This window comes from Etheostoma cragini, chromosome 21, assembly GCF_013103735.1.
Source record: "Etheostoma cragini isolate CJK2018 chromosome 21, CSU_Ecrag_1.0, whole genome shotgun sequence".
Lineage (NCBI taxonomy): Eukaryota > Metazoa > Chordata > Actinopteri > Perciformes > Percidae > Etheostoma > Etheostoma cragini.
In genome coordinates this window covers 104344-115891 of record NC_048427.1, presented here as the reverse complement: position 1 = coordinate 115891, position 11548 = coordinate 104344, and the positions used below count along the sequence as shown (strand labels likewise).

Here is an 11548-nt window from a genome sequence, read left to right as displayed (position 1 = left end):
ATAAAGAGACTTCAGACACAGTATTAGGGACCACTAAGGTCTATATAAAGAGACTTCAGACACAGTATTAGGGACCACCAGGCTGTAGGTGGAGCCAGATGAGCTGGGTTTTATTTTACCCTCTTCATGTAGTTTTACTGGAACATAGGGCCAGTTTCAGCAGATATGACAGAGTTAGTTTAATAAATCTTACCTACTGCACCTTTAAATGCTTTGCACAGTAACACAAATGATACACAGCGGTCCAAACTAGGGCGACAACAAACAACTATTTTCATTATCGATTAACAATGTGGATCAGTGTTTCCCAGAAAGCCCCAAATTACATCCTCAAATGTAGTGTACTGTCCCAGAGGAGAGAGAGACCAGAACATGTGAAAAGGTATTGGCCATGCTATCTCCACGCTGTAACTCACTGTGTGCTGCTAATTCTTCGGGGGTATTAATCCTATTACCACGTCGCCCAAACATCAATGCTGTCGACACATCCGGGGCAGTACTTCTGTTCTTCACCATGAAATCGCATGCTTCAACAACTCCTCATGACACAGTAAAAGCTCCTTAGATTTCCACTTTGAATGTGAAGTGTTAGCGCCGCCTGAGCATCTCCCGAGCATCTCTCTTACTGCTTTCTCTCATTAACGTCTCTTTCCTACACCAATTAGACATTTCCATGTGCATGTACATGTCTGAGAGTCCACATGTACCTTCTAAGATGTGTAAAATGGTTTCCTTTTGCACTTTGGGGGCAACAGCCCAGGATCAGCACGGCATTTTTTTCCGATACATATCCATCAAACTCTGATAACAGTGATTACTTCATACTGTTGTGTAAAGCGCACCATGCCTGTGAATACCTGCCCTCCCCTACGAGACTCTGAGAAGACTAAAATCTGACATCACCTCACATCTAAAGACAATCATCTCACAGCTGTCATCATGTGTGCAGACTGGGGGTCTTACAGGGTCACACACTGGAAAACTACAACTAGATCCCTTTTAAAAGATGTTGCCAAGCCACTAGGTAGTTGTTATCTTCAAAGGACCTTCTGCAGATGTCTCCAGTACCCGGTTAATCAGATTGGCATTTGGAAGAGTTTTAGTAAGCGTCTGTGTTTGTCTGTGTTGACTTATTTGATTTCAACGAGAGCTACATCACATTAAGGCTCTTATGAAACGGTTTAATCAGCGTCCATAAAGCCTTCATCCCAGCAGTGCTGACGGGAAGCCGCCCAGCACCGGGCCCTGCCGTCCTCTAATTGGCTGTTTACTCAAGTAGAAATTTATTGGCTTGATCCATAGTGGAAAGCTAATTCTGGTAATGTATGGACAGCAAGTAAGTGTGTGTGTGTGTGTGTGTGTGTGTGTGTGTAAATGTCTCTCATCTTGACATAATCAACACCAGAGATCTTCTTACCCCACTACTGTTGGAATTTAAAATGTTATATGTGTTTAAACACGGTGTGTGAGTTGCAATATAGATTATACATTTAAGCCAAAAGGCAAAAGCATTATTTCAACATAAAAGAAGACATGTTGGTCATGCATTAAGTTGTTTTACAATACTCCTTATCTCTAAGATAGGGTGCTCTGGTACATTATATTATAATCCAGCCTCTCCTAAATGTGTCAGAAGCTAAATTGATTGTTAGGGACCATCCTGAGTCTGGTTCCAGTCCCTCTTTAACTCACTGATCTTTTGCTCTGTAAGTCCTGAACTGAGGGTCATAAACTTTCAGTCACATACCAACTGAAAGATAACGAAGTAAACACACAAACACATCCCACCACTGTGGTCTAGAGACCCCCCCCCCCCCTTAGTGGATCTAGGAATCTAGGGGTGTAAAAGCGACGTGTCCCGCTCTGCTCCCCGAACATAACAGACGGGTAAACGGTGATGCCAGGCGTGTGTTGGAAGTTTTAGCTAAGACTATGATGTCTTAAAAAGAAAGCTGAACACGTGTGTGTGTGTGTGTGTGTGTGTGTGTATGTGCGCGTGCAGTGAAGGATTCAGGAGTCCTGACTTGAATCGAGGAGTCGTTTTGCGGGGGAGGGTGAAGGTGCTGTGGTTGACAATCAGGGTTCAATCCATAGCTGATTGCAGGTGTTCTACTATGAAGTCTGAAGCCTAGCACTGGTAAAAAGTCCAATCCTGTAAGTGTAGCTAGTCGACGTCATAAAGTTTCCAAAGACACAACATACGGCCGGCTGGATTTTGGGGAAATGATAACCAAGATATGTGGAATATTCCCATTTGGTGGATGGATATAAGAACACAGATGGATAATATTGTTGAGTGTGTATGAAATGTTTACGTTGAGTTAAAAGTTGAGAATGAAGAGTCGCTCCTGGCATTGGAAACATCAGTTAACACAACAATCTCACAACCAGCCCCAGACTTCTGGAACAGATACTTATTGGACCTTGTGGTGGGTTCAGGCTCATCTTACACTCAGGAAAATTATTAACGCAACACTATTGTTTTTACACCATTTTTCATGAGCTGAACTCAAAGATCGAAGACTTTCTATCAAATATTGTGCAAATTTCTCTCAATTATTCTTCACAGATCTGTTAGTGAGCACTTCTCCATTACAGAGATAATCCATCCACCTCACAGGGTGGGGCATGTCAAGATGCTGATTAGACAACATGATGATTGCACAGGTGTGACTTAGGCCGGCCGCATTAAAAGGCCACTCTAAATGTGCAGTTATACTGCATGGGGGGGTCTGAAGACCAGTCAGTTTCTGGTGTTAGGGTTCATCCCTCTCTCTCTCTCTCTCTCTCTCTCTCTCTCTACCTGACCACCGTTCATTGTCCTAACTGACTTGAGTGGGCCAGTGCTCACACTCGATGGCATCTGGGACCTCGAAGAGGTGTTCTCCTCACGGAGGAACCCTGAGATTTTGCCATAACTGCAGTTTTCTATGACAATAACAGAGCCGCTTTCACAATCCGCTGCTTCTTTGTAGAAAGACCAGGTCCACTGGAACAAAGCAGGACTGAGATTTTTCTTCTTTTGGATGTGAAGGTCAGCTTGAACTGGAAGTAAACCATGCATGATTGAAATGAAAGCAATAGGAGTGGAACCATGTGCTTTTGTTCCAATTCAAATCTTTCCCAATGAATGGGCAGCAATTGTTTTTTTTTTGGGGGGGGGGGTTTACATTCATTGCCATTCTAAAAGTATTGGAATTTGATACTATTGAGTATTGCAGTTTTTTTTTCCTTCTTTAACACAAACATAAGTTCAATAGTACACCTTTGGAGACAATATATCATGAGACGTTGGTCTGACAATGAATTCATCTGTAAAGAAGAGCAGCACACGGATTATCTGTGTGTTCTGCTTTCGCTCTCTGCTGCAGGAAACAGAACGGATATATGGCATTAAACAGGCTGGCCACGGACCGTATGATCAGAAAATATGTCCATGAAACATTGGTCCTAAAGAGTTTTGATAGATATAATAATCAACTTTTTCTTCCACCCTCTTGAAAGCTTTCAGATCTGCAAAAAAAACCTTTTGTCTTCTTGTCTTTTGTCCCTCACCTTTCATCGATGTGCATGAAATAGTGTCATTTATCAGACTAAATGTGCTCCTTATCATCCCCCCTGCCACTGGGAGAACCGTCACACAGAGCTGGGGTGTTATGCTGAAGACATGGAGAGGGAGCGGGGTCAATTTCTATCTGTCAGCAGCGGCGCTGCCCTCTGTAGATGAATTACAGGATGTCAAGGCTGATGCAACATCCATATTCCATTATGCAGATAAGGTGAGAAGTTCAAAAGCCCGCCTTGAGTCCCCAATTAACATGATGGCTGCACCATGTTAATTGGACATTGTTGGCTGTTGAAGAGAGGAGCACGGATGAATCTCACACCAGTAAATAGACAGGGACCGTCTGCCCATCTCCATAACGGCCCATCTGACAGCCCATCAGAGGGCAAGTGTACAAGTAGAAAAGTGAGACAGCATACTTCTAAAATCCTCTTAACGCGTCCGTGCTGCATTCTGACGCTTCCACCAATCACAGACACTCCAGACCATGCTCGGGATTCCACCAGCCAGCGCATCCAGAAGGGTTTGGTTTGTGGGGCATTAAACCAGGAAGGGGGACTCCCCATCATATTTAAAATAACTACAGTTTATTAAACACTAAAACAAAAGATCTTTGATTGGTTATAACTGGCCCAAATGGAAGAAACAATTCGTCTATGTAGACTTTTATTGTAGAAACCTAGGCGCCGATACGACGGGTGCTCCGGAGCTCCAGCACCCACGGAAAGTACTGAATGTCCATGTGTGCCAGACTGCCTGTAGGCTAAATTCATTTAAAATGAAACATTTCAGTTAAGTGGAGCGTGTGAGCGCTGGTCGCGGTAAACTTCTCCAATCCTATCTGTGTTTGTGAGAAGTAAGAAGAAGCTTTATTATAGAATTAATAGGCATGCGTATGCGCGTTGCCTGCTATTCATTCTTAAGGTTTTACAATGCAAAACATTTGTGACTACTTTTTAACAAAGAATTAAAGGGCCTGAGCCCGTGAGCACCCACAGAGAAAAGCCTTTATCGGTGCCCATGTGTTGAAGCATACATATCCAGGAATAACGACGATGAGAGTCGGGCAGGCCCAACGCTCCCAGGGTGGGATGAGGCTAGGACTGTACCATCCGACGCTAGGACTGCACCATACGACGCTAGGACTGTACCATACGACGCCAGGGCTGTACCATCCGACGCTAGGGCTGTACCATCCGACGCTAGGACTGCACCATACGATGCTTGGACTGCACCATACGACGCCAGGGCTGCACCATCCGACGCTAGGGCTGTACCATCCGACGCTAGGGCTGTACCATCCGACGCTAGGGCTGTACCATACGACGCCAGGGCTGTACCATACGACGCTAGGACTGTACCATATGACGCTAGGGCCGTACCATATGACGCTAGGACTGTACCATATGACGCTAGGGCCGTACCATATGACGCTAGGGCCGTACCATATGAGGAAGATATCTAATTGCAATTGCTTTGACTGATATTGCAAGTTGTGTCTCGATATTAAAGGGAATGATCATGTTTGTATCATTATTCAGATTTGCACTGACTAATTTTAAAGCTTATAAAATTAAAATTACTGTAGTGTGATTTTTGCGAGGCTCTGTACCAAGAAAAGAGGTTTTCTGTAGTCTGTAGGACACGGTCTGTAGGACGTCTCTCCAGCGCCACAATAATTCCTCCAGAAGGTTTTGCCTTCAACAAATATTGTGCCCGTCTGTGATTTGGCTATTGCACTGGTCCATGTTGCGATTTCGATAAAATTGCGATTGACTGTGCAGCCCTATATGACACATGGTGCAGACGGAACAAAACCACAGGCGGGTTATATGAGGACAGGTTTGTCCCTCTGCTCCAGCCAGTACTCGTCCCTTTTACCCAAATTCTGACTTTCTGGCTCCAAATGACCCACATGATCCATTTTCATTGGTACTCTAATTACACTTTAATGGGGTTGTCTCTATAGAGCAAGTAAACTATATATATTTATGTATTTTTTGTAGTTCACTTTGCAAAGTAAGCGTTTGAAAACATGGAACATGACAAAGTAAACTAATCTGAAAGACGCTGTTGCTGATTACCGTTGACGTTTTAAATTGCTGACACATCTGCCAGCGGACGTATCTGGATGATCACTTTGTCTGTAATTGGTGGTTAATTGGCAGTAAGAAGTCACCGCCACCAAAGTACCAAACGCAGGCTGGAACCAAAGACTTTGTAATTGGCCATTTGCACGCGTGCACACATTCACAAAGCCCTCGCAGCTGAGGAGAAGACGCACCCACACAGTGCTGGCTGCTTCATTAAGTGGAATCAATTCTCTAAAATGTAGAACCAGAGAGAGAAAGAGACCAGAGATCTGAATAATCTAAAACACCTCATCAAAAACTAATGCATTCAGCAAACCTTCTCCCTGAAGGGGAGTTTCTCCTCGCCACTGTGCTTGTTCTTGGGGGAATTACTGGAATTGTTGGGACTTTATACTTTAGAAATGATAGAGTGGGGTGCACTTTAACTGTAAAGTGTCTTGAGATCACTCTTATAATATGATAACTCTATGATATGATACTATAAATAAAATGGAATTGAAATTGAGTGAAGCCCAAGGAGAGAGAACAGAGAACATGATTGAAGAGGTTGAAGAAGAGAGGAACGAAGGAGGAAGGAGGATGGCAAAAGTTTTCTTTGGCAGCGTGCTGACGACAGAGTAATGAGTCCAGGTAGAGAGTCGAGGGTTCATGTAGACTCCGCTTGATTGGAACAGCCGACCTTTCTCACACACACACACACACACACACACACACACACACACACAGGCTTATACTCGGCTGGCTCTTGGCTTAATTAACCTGAGCCAATCAAATCCAAACTAAAAGTCCTCTTTGGCTGACCTCGTGGCTCCTCTTAACCATCTCACCCGCTCTGGAAGAGTCCATCTGTGGTGATCAGCAGCTCAGATTAACTCTCTCCCGTCTGCAGGAAGCGCACAACACAACTACTGATACGTTCATATTTACAAGTTAATCTGCATGCATTTCAAACACATATCTTCAATAGGTTGTTTCAGTCAAACTGCAGGGTCACAGGGCCATAGTCCCTCTGGCTGGCCCTTTAAATGGCTCAGAATGTAGGAATCCAGAGCGTATATTAACTGTGTGAACAGTATGTGATAAAAGACTCGTACTACTTTTAAAATCCCCATTTCTTTGGGACACTGACTTCAGAGTGCTAATCTCTACACCAGTGATCTTCCATTTCCATGATTTTCCTTCCTTTTCCTTAAATAATTATTAGACACACATGCAACTAATATCTCTTCATCACTGAAATAAATGGTTGTCATATAGCAAGGCAGATTATCGGTATGTTTTGCGGGATTATAATTGGAGACCTGTTATATAACTACTCCTTTATGGCTGATTCCGCCCCAATGGATGATGACATGTTATTGATTTTGAGGAGCTAAAGCCGCTGATATCACCCGCCACACTTCAAATGTTTGAGGAGTTCAGGACATGTCATTTAGCTGACACTTTTATCCAGAGTAAGAGGGAGTGGAACATGTTCTTTAAGTGGTGGGGGAATCCGTGGCACTCGGAGAAGACCATGCCAACTCCACACAGCGAGGCCTGGGACGACCTGGACCTTCTCGCTGTGAGGCCACAGTGCTAACCACTGGGCCAGTGAGCTGCATGCTCCTGATGGCCAAATGGCGACCGTTACTTTGTGATAGCTGTTCTCAGAACCCACTAGAAAGGGTAGCAGACCCCCTCCAACCCCACTCTATGAGGCTGATACCTTCAATCCAGTGATTACATTTGAAATGGGTGACTTTAAGCAAACTGTGTTCTTTGAAAATCAACTAAAGCTTTCTGATGCACGTTCAAGGCATTTCATTTTTTGGCTGCAGCACTGATTTGAAAAGACTGAAGACTTTCACACGTCGCTTACTGTTTCTATTGTCTTAGTTAATACAGAACATCTTTTAGATACAAGAGACAATCGAAAGATGTGTTGAAAACCAGCTTGAGGACAGCGTTTTCTGGCACACGAGCCGCTAAACGGTCCGGTCCGAGTGTACGGTGGCCTGCAGGGCCTTTTCAATATCTTTTAATGTAACAATGTACAATCCAAGCTGATGTTTCACTAATGATCTTTCCCGGCAAAGACGAACTGAAATCTGTCCAATCAGAACATTTAGTTGCATTTGTAAAGTATATCCTTTAGAGCTAAGATGTAAAGCATTGCATGCACACGTATCCACTAAACACAATGGAGTCGATTTGTTTCCAACATCCCACACGAGTCAAAGAAAGAGGAAAAAAAAGGTGGGGCGAGGTGATGTAATTAGGCAGTGGTTAGAGGGAGTGTACGGTGGTCTGCAGGGCCATTTTAATATGTTTTAATGTAAAGGTTTGAAATGGCGGACGACCCCTATTGATTTATCCACCCGAGACAAATGTGCCAGTCTTTATGTGCGTGGCGGGCGGAGTGCTCAGACGACAGAACACACATTAGCGCTGCAGGACGCCCATTACACCTGCGACCCACAGGTGCACAATTAAAATAACAAATGGCCGCTTTGGCTGCGGTGTGGAGGTGTGTGTCATGGGATTGATAAAACAGCAGGAGAGGCAGAGATGGAGAGATGGAGAGATGGAGAGATGGAGAGACGGAGAGATGGAGAGACGGAGAGATGGAGAGACGGAGGGCGCTCCCTGGCTAAATTTAAAGCCATGCAGCCTCCACCGGGGCCAAAGACTGACCTCGCACCGCTGTTGAGCAACGGCGTGTTCCCACACACAGCCCTGCCAGTGAGTGAGGGAAGGAGGGAGTGAGTGAGGGAAGGAGGGAGGGAAGGAGGGAGGGAGTGAGTGGTACATCGTGTTAGAGGTGAACATGCAGAGGGAGTGCCGTGCTGGAGAAGAGCATTTGACCTCGGGCAGGGCTGGACCTTGTTCTCCCGTCCGTCCGGGATGTAAATGTTTCTCCTGCGTGGGAGGACGCTGGGCCTCAGGGCAGAGCATCATCACCGGTTGTATAATTCATCTCCACGGGGCAGCGTGTCCACCTTTAGGCTGCCACTACACGCAGGCAGTTGCACTTGGCAGACATTCAACTCTGCACTGTGGGTTATGTTTAACGACTTTGCTGAAATGAACTCTGCGAGATCCTGAGCCAAGTGGGGACTCCGTCAGGGCTGCAATGAACGATTGGTTTCATAGTTGATTTCATAGTTTAATCTTAACATTAACGGGTGAGTTGTTTGGTCTCTAAAATGTCAGAAAATGATGAAAAATGTGGTTCAGTGTTTCCACAAAAAACCCAAGATAATGTCCTCAAATGTCTCGTTTTGTCCACAACTCAAAGATACTGAGTCTACTGTCCCGGAGGAGAGAAGAAACTAGAAGATATTCACATTTAACGAGCTGGTAGCAAAGAAGACTGACTGTCTTTCATGAAAAATGACTCACACCCATTAAAATATCACTTGACAACTAATCAGACAATTGATTCATCTTCACAGCTCTAGAATCGATGACTGGACTTGTCCATCTGTTGTTTTCATAAACAAACGTATTTTTGAACATTTTATGGAGAGTGACTTCCATCTTTTCCTTATCACTGATTGCTGACGTGATACGACATTATTCGTATGCTTTAACATCGAGACACCATGATGACAAATGTTTTTTACATTTACAACCAGAAACTACAGTAGTCAGAAGAATGTCACAACTTGTCATGCACAATGTCTGCTGCAGCGCAACGCATGGCTCCGATCTTTCAGTACGGATTGGGGGGGTCGGGGGGGGGGGGGGGGGGGGGGGGGGGGGGGGGGGGGGGGGGGGTAGCACTGAAGCCCTTTGTGGAAAGAACACAGGTTTGAGACAAAGCTAGCCCCTCTAGTGTATCTGCTCTCTCCCAGCTTGTTACTCATTTGATTGTGCTGCACTAGTCAAGCAGAGCGGCGTCTTTCTAGAGCGACATGGCAGTTTATATGATTAACTTGGCATCCTGCGCCCATGAAGTGTTTTCTGGCATTAAAGTTAAACTCCCTGGTGAGTGAATTTATCTTAAGACGTTCCGCGTATAAACACGTAGTTAACAGAGATAGTCTCTGTGTCTCCTGCAGAGACTGAATCATTTTTTTGCTGCTTGTGTAACCCACTGACGGGCTGTTTCTTCTTTCTTTGGAGAGTGCCAGGTGAGGTAGGCGGCCATTACCCAGCGGTGCAATGGATCTAACGGCATGTACTCCAGTACTGTACCTCAGTCTAAATGTTGAGGTACTTGTACTTTACTTGAGTCTTTCCTTTTCATGCCACTTTCTACTTCCACTCCGTTACGTTTCAGAGAGAAATATTCTACATCCATCCATCCATCTTCATCCGGTATCGGGTCGCGGGGGCAGCAGCTCCGGTAGGGGACCCCCAAACTTCCCTTTCCAGAGCCACATCAACCAGCTCCGACTGGGGGGGTCCCGAGGCGTTCCCAGGCCAGGTTGGAGATATAATCTCTCCACCTAGTCGTGGGTCTTCCCTGAGGCCTCCTCCCAGCTGCACGTGCCTGGAAATATTCAACTTTTTTACTCCGTCACATTCATCTGACAGCTTTGGTTACTGACTTTGAACATTAAGATGTCTGCACACGAAACACATGTACAGCTCAGAAGTGTATGAACCAATGCTAAAGTTGACTAAAAAGAGGAATAAAAATCATATTTTGGAAATTGATCTAAAAATCCCACCTTTAAGGACACCAATTTTCTTTTTTATTCCCAAAGAGGCAGACACATTTTTACTATTACAGGCCAGTTAGTTCATGCATCCTGATAAAGTATCTCCCCCCCCCCCCACACACACACACACACATCATCACACACCCTTCACCATACCCAGAGATAGGCATGGGGAACTTTCCATAAGGTCATCTCTCAATGCAAATCACTCCAGCTATTAGGCTGACTGAAATGAAACCATGCCCTTCCAGACCCGCTAGCGTGACCTAGATGACACCAACGGATCCCTTAGTTAATGGAACTTGGATCGTTCAAATGAAAACCGATTTGAATCGGAGCATTTTCAACCCAGCCCTAGGTACAGATCCTAAGGGAACTGAGACTCGCGAGGACCAGCGACAGGTATTCAGCTCTCTCTTCCGACCTAGCGGATGATTGGCAGGTGAGGTGTGCGTAAGCCCGGAGTAGCTAAGCGGCGTGTAGGTCTCCTGCAGAGACCGCAATCCAAACACAGTGAGAGTCCTCCAGATGAGCCGTTTAAATCCAGAGCCCAATCCGTCAGATGAAGAGAGGCCGGGGACAGTGGAAGCACACAGCTTGTTTGTCTCCCATCAGCGGCGGCGTCGCCTCTCATTATTACCAGCAAATAGTGGCGTAACCTTTGGGGTCCCCGGCTGAGCGCGCCGAGGCCATCTGTTAAAGTGACAGCAGCCGAGGCCTTGACGAGCAGGAATCATTAGCGTTGACAAATGACGGTTATTATGTCACCTCTACTTACACAGGTTATTATGGTGTGGCCGCGGAGTGTGCTTATCCAATACCTCATGATGAATGCGTGTGTGTGGATGAACTGACAGTGCTGTGTTATATTAAAAAATGTGTCTCCAGCGTCACATTTGTGGCTAATCTCTTGGCCAATCAGTAGCACGCTCCCTGTGTCTCCTTCTAAAGGCATTCATCACACGAACAAATCCATCTCCATTACAGAATCCTGAAGGTACCGCAAAGACCGCTTCGTGTGAGGAGATGCGTTTGGATGGGGGGATGGGGGATGGGGGATGCTGTCAATGGAATCATTTGTTCATTGCATCTGAACCAAATTAAACCAATTCAAATGAACAAAGTGATTGAAAAGATCAGTCGGACCCTCTAATACGACCCACGAGTGTTTGCACGCCCATATCTAAACCAAAGAAGGCAATGGATGCCATTTTAAAGGTCCCACGACATGGTGCTCT

At 45.3% G+C, this 11548-nt stretch overlaps 1 long non-coding RNA gene across 1 annotated transcript in view; it reads right to left on the bottom strand.

The window, feature by feature from the left end:
• Window positions 1–118: 118 nt before the first annotated feature.
• LOC117936698 overlaps window positions 119–11548 on the bottom strand; it is a 22888-nt gene continuing 11458 nt past the window's right edge. The window contains exon 3 of the long non-coding RNA XR_004655003.1: window positions 119–211. This is a non-coding gene — a long non-coding RNA (uncharacterized LOC117936698). The remainder of the gene's footprint in view (window positions 212–11548) is intronic.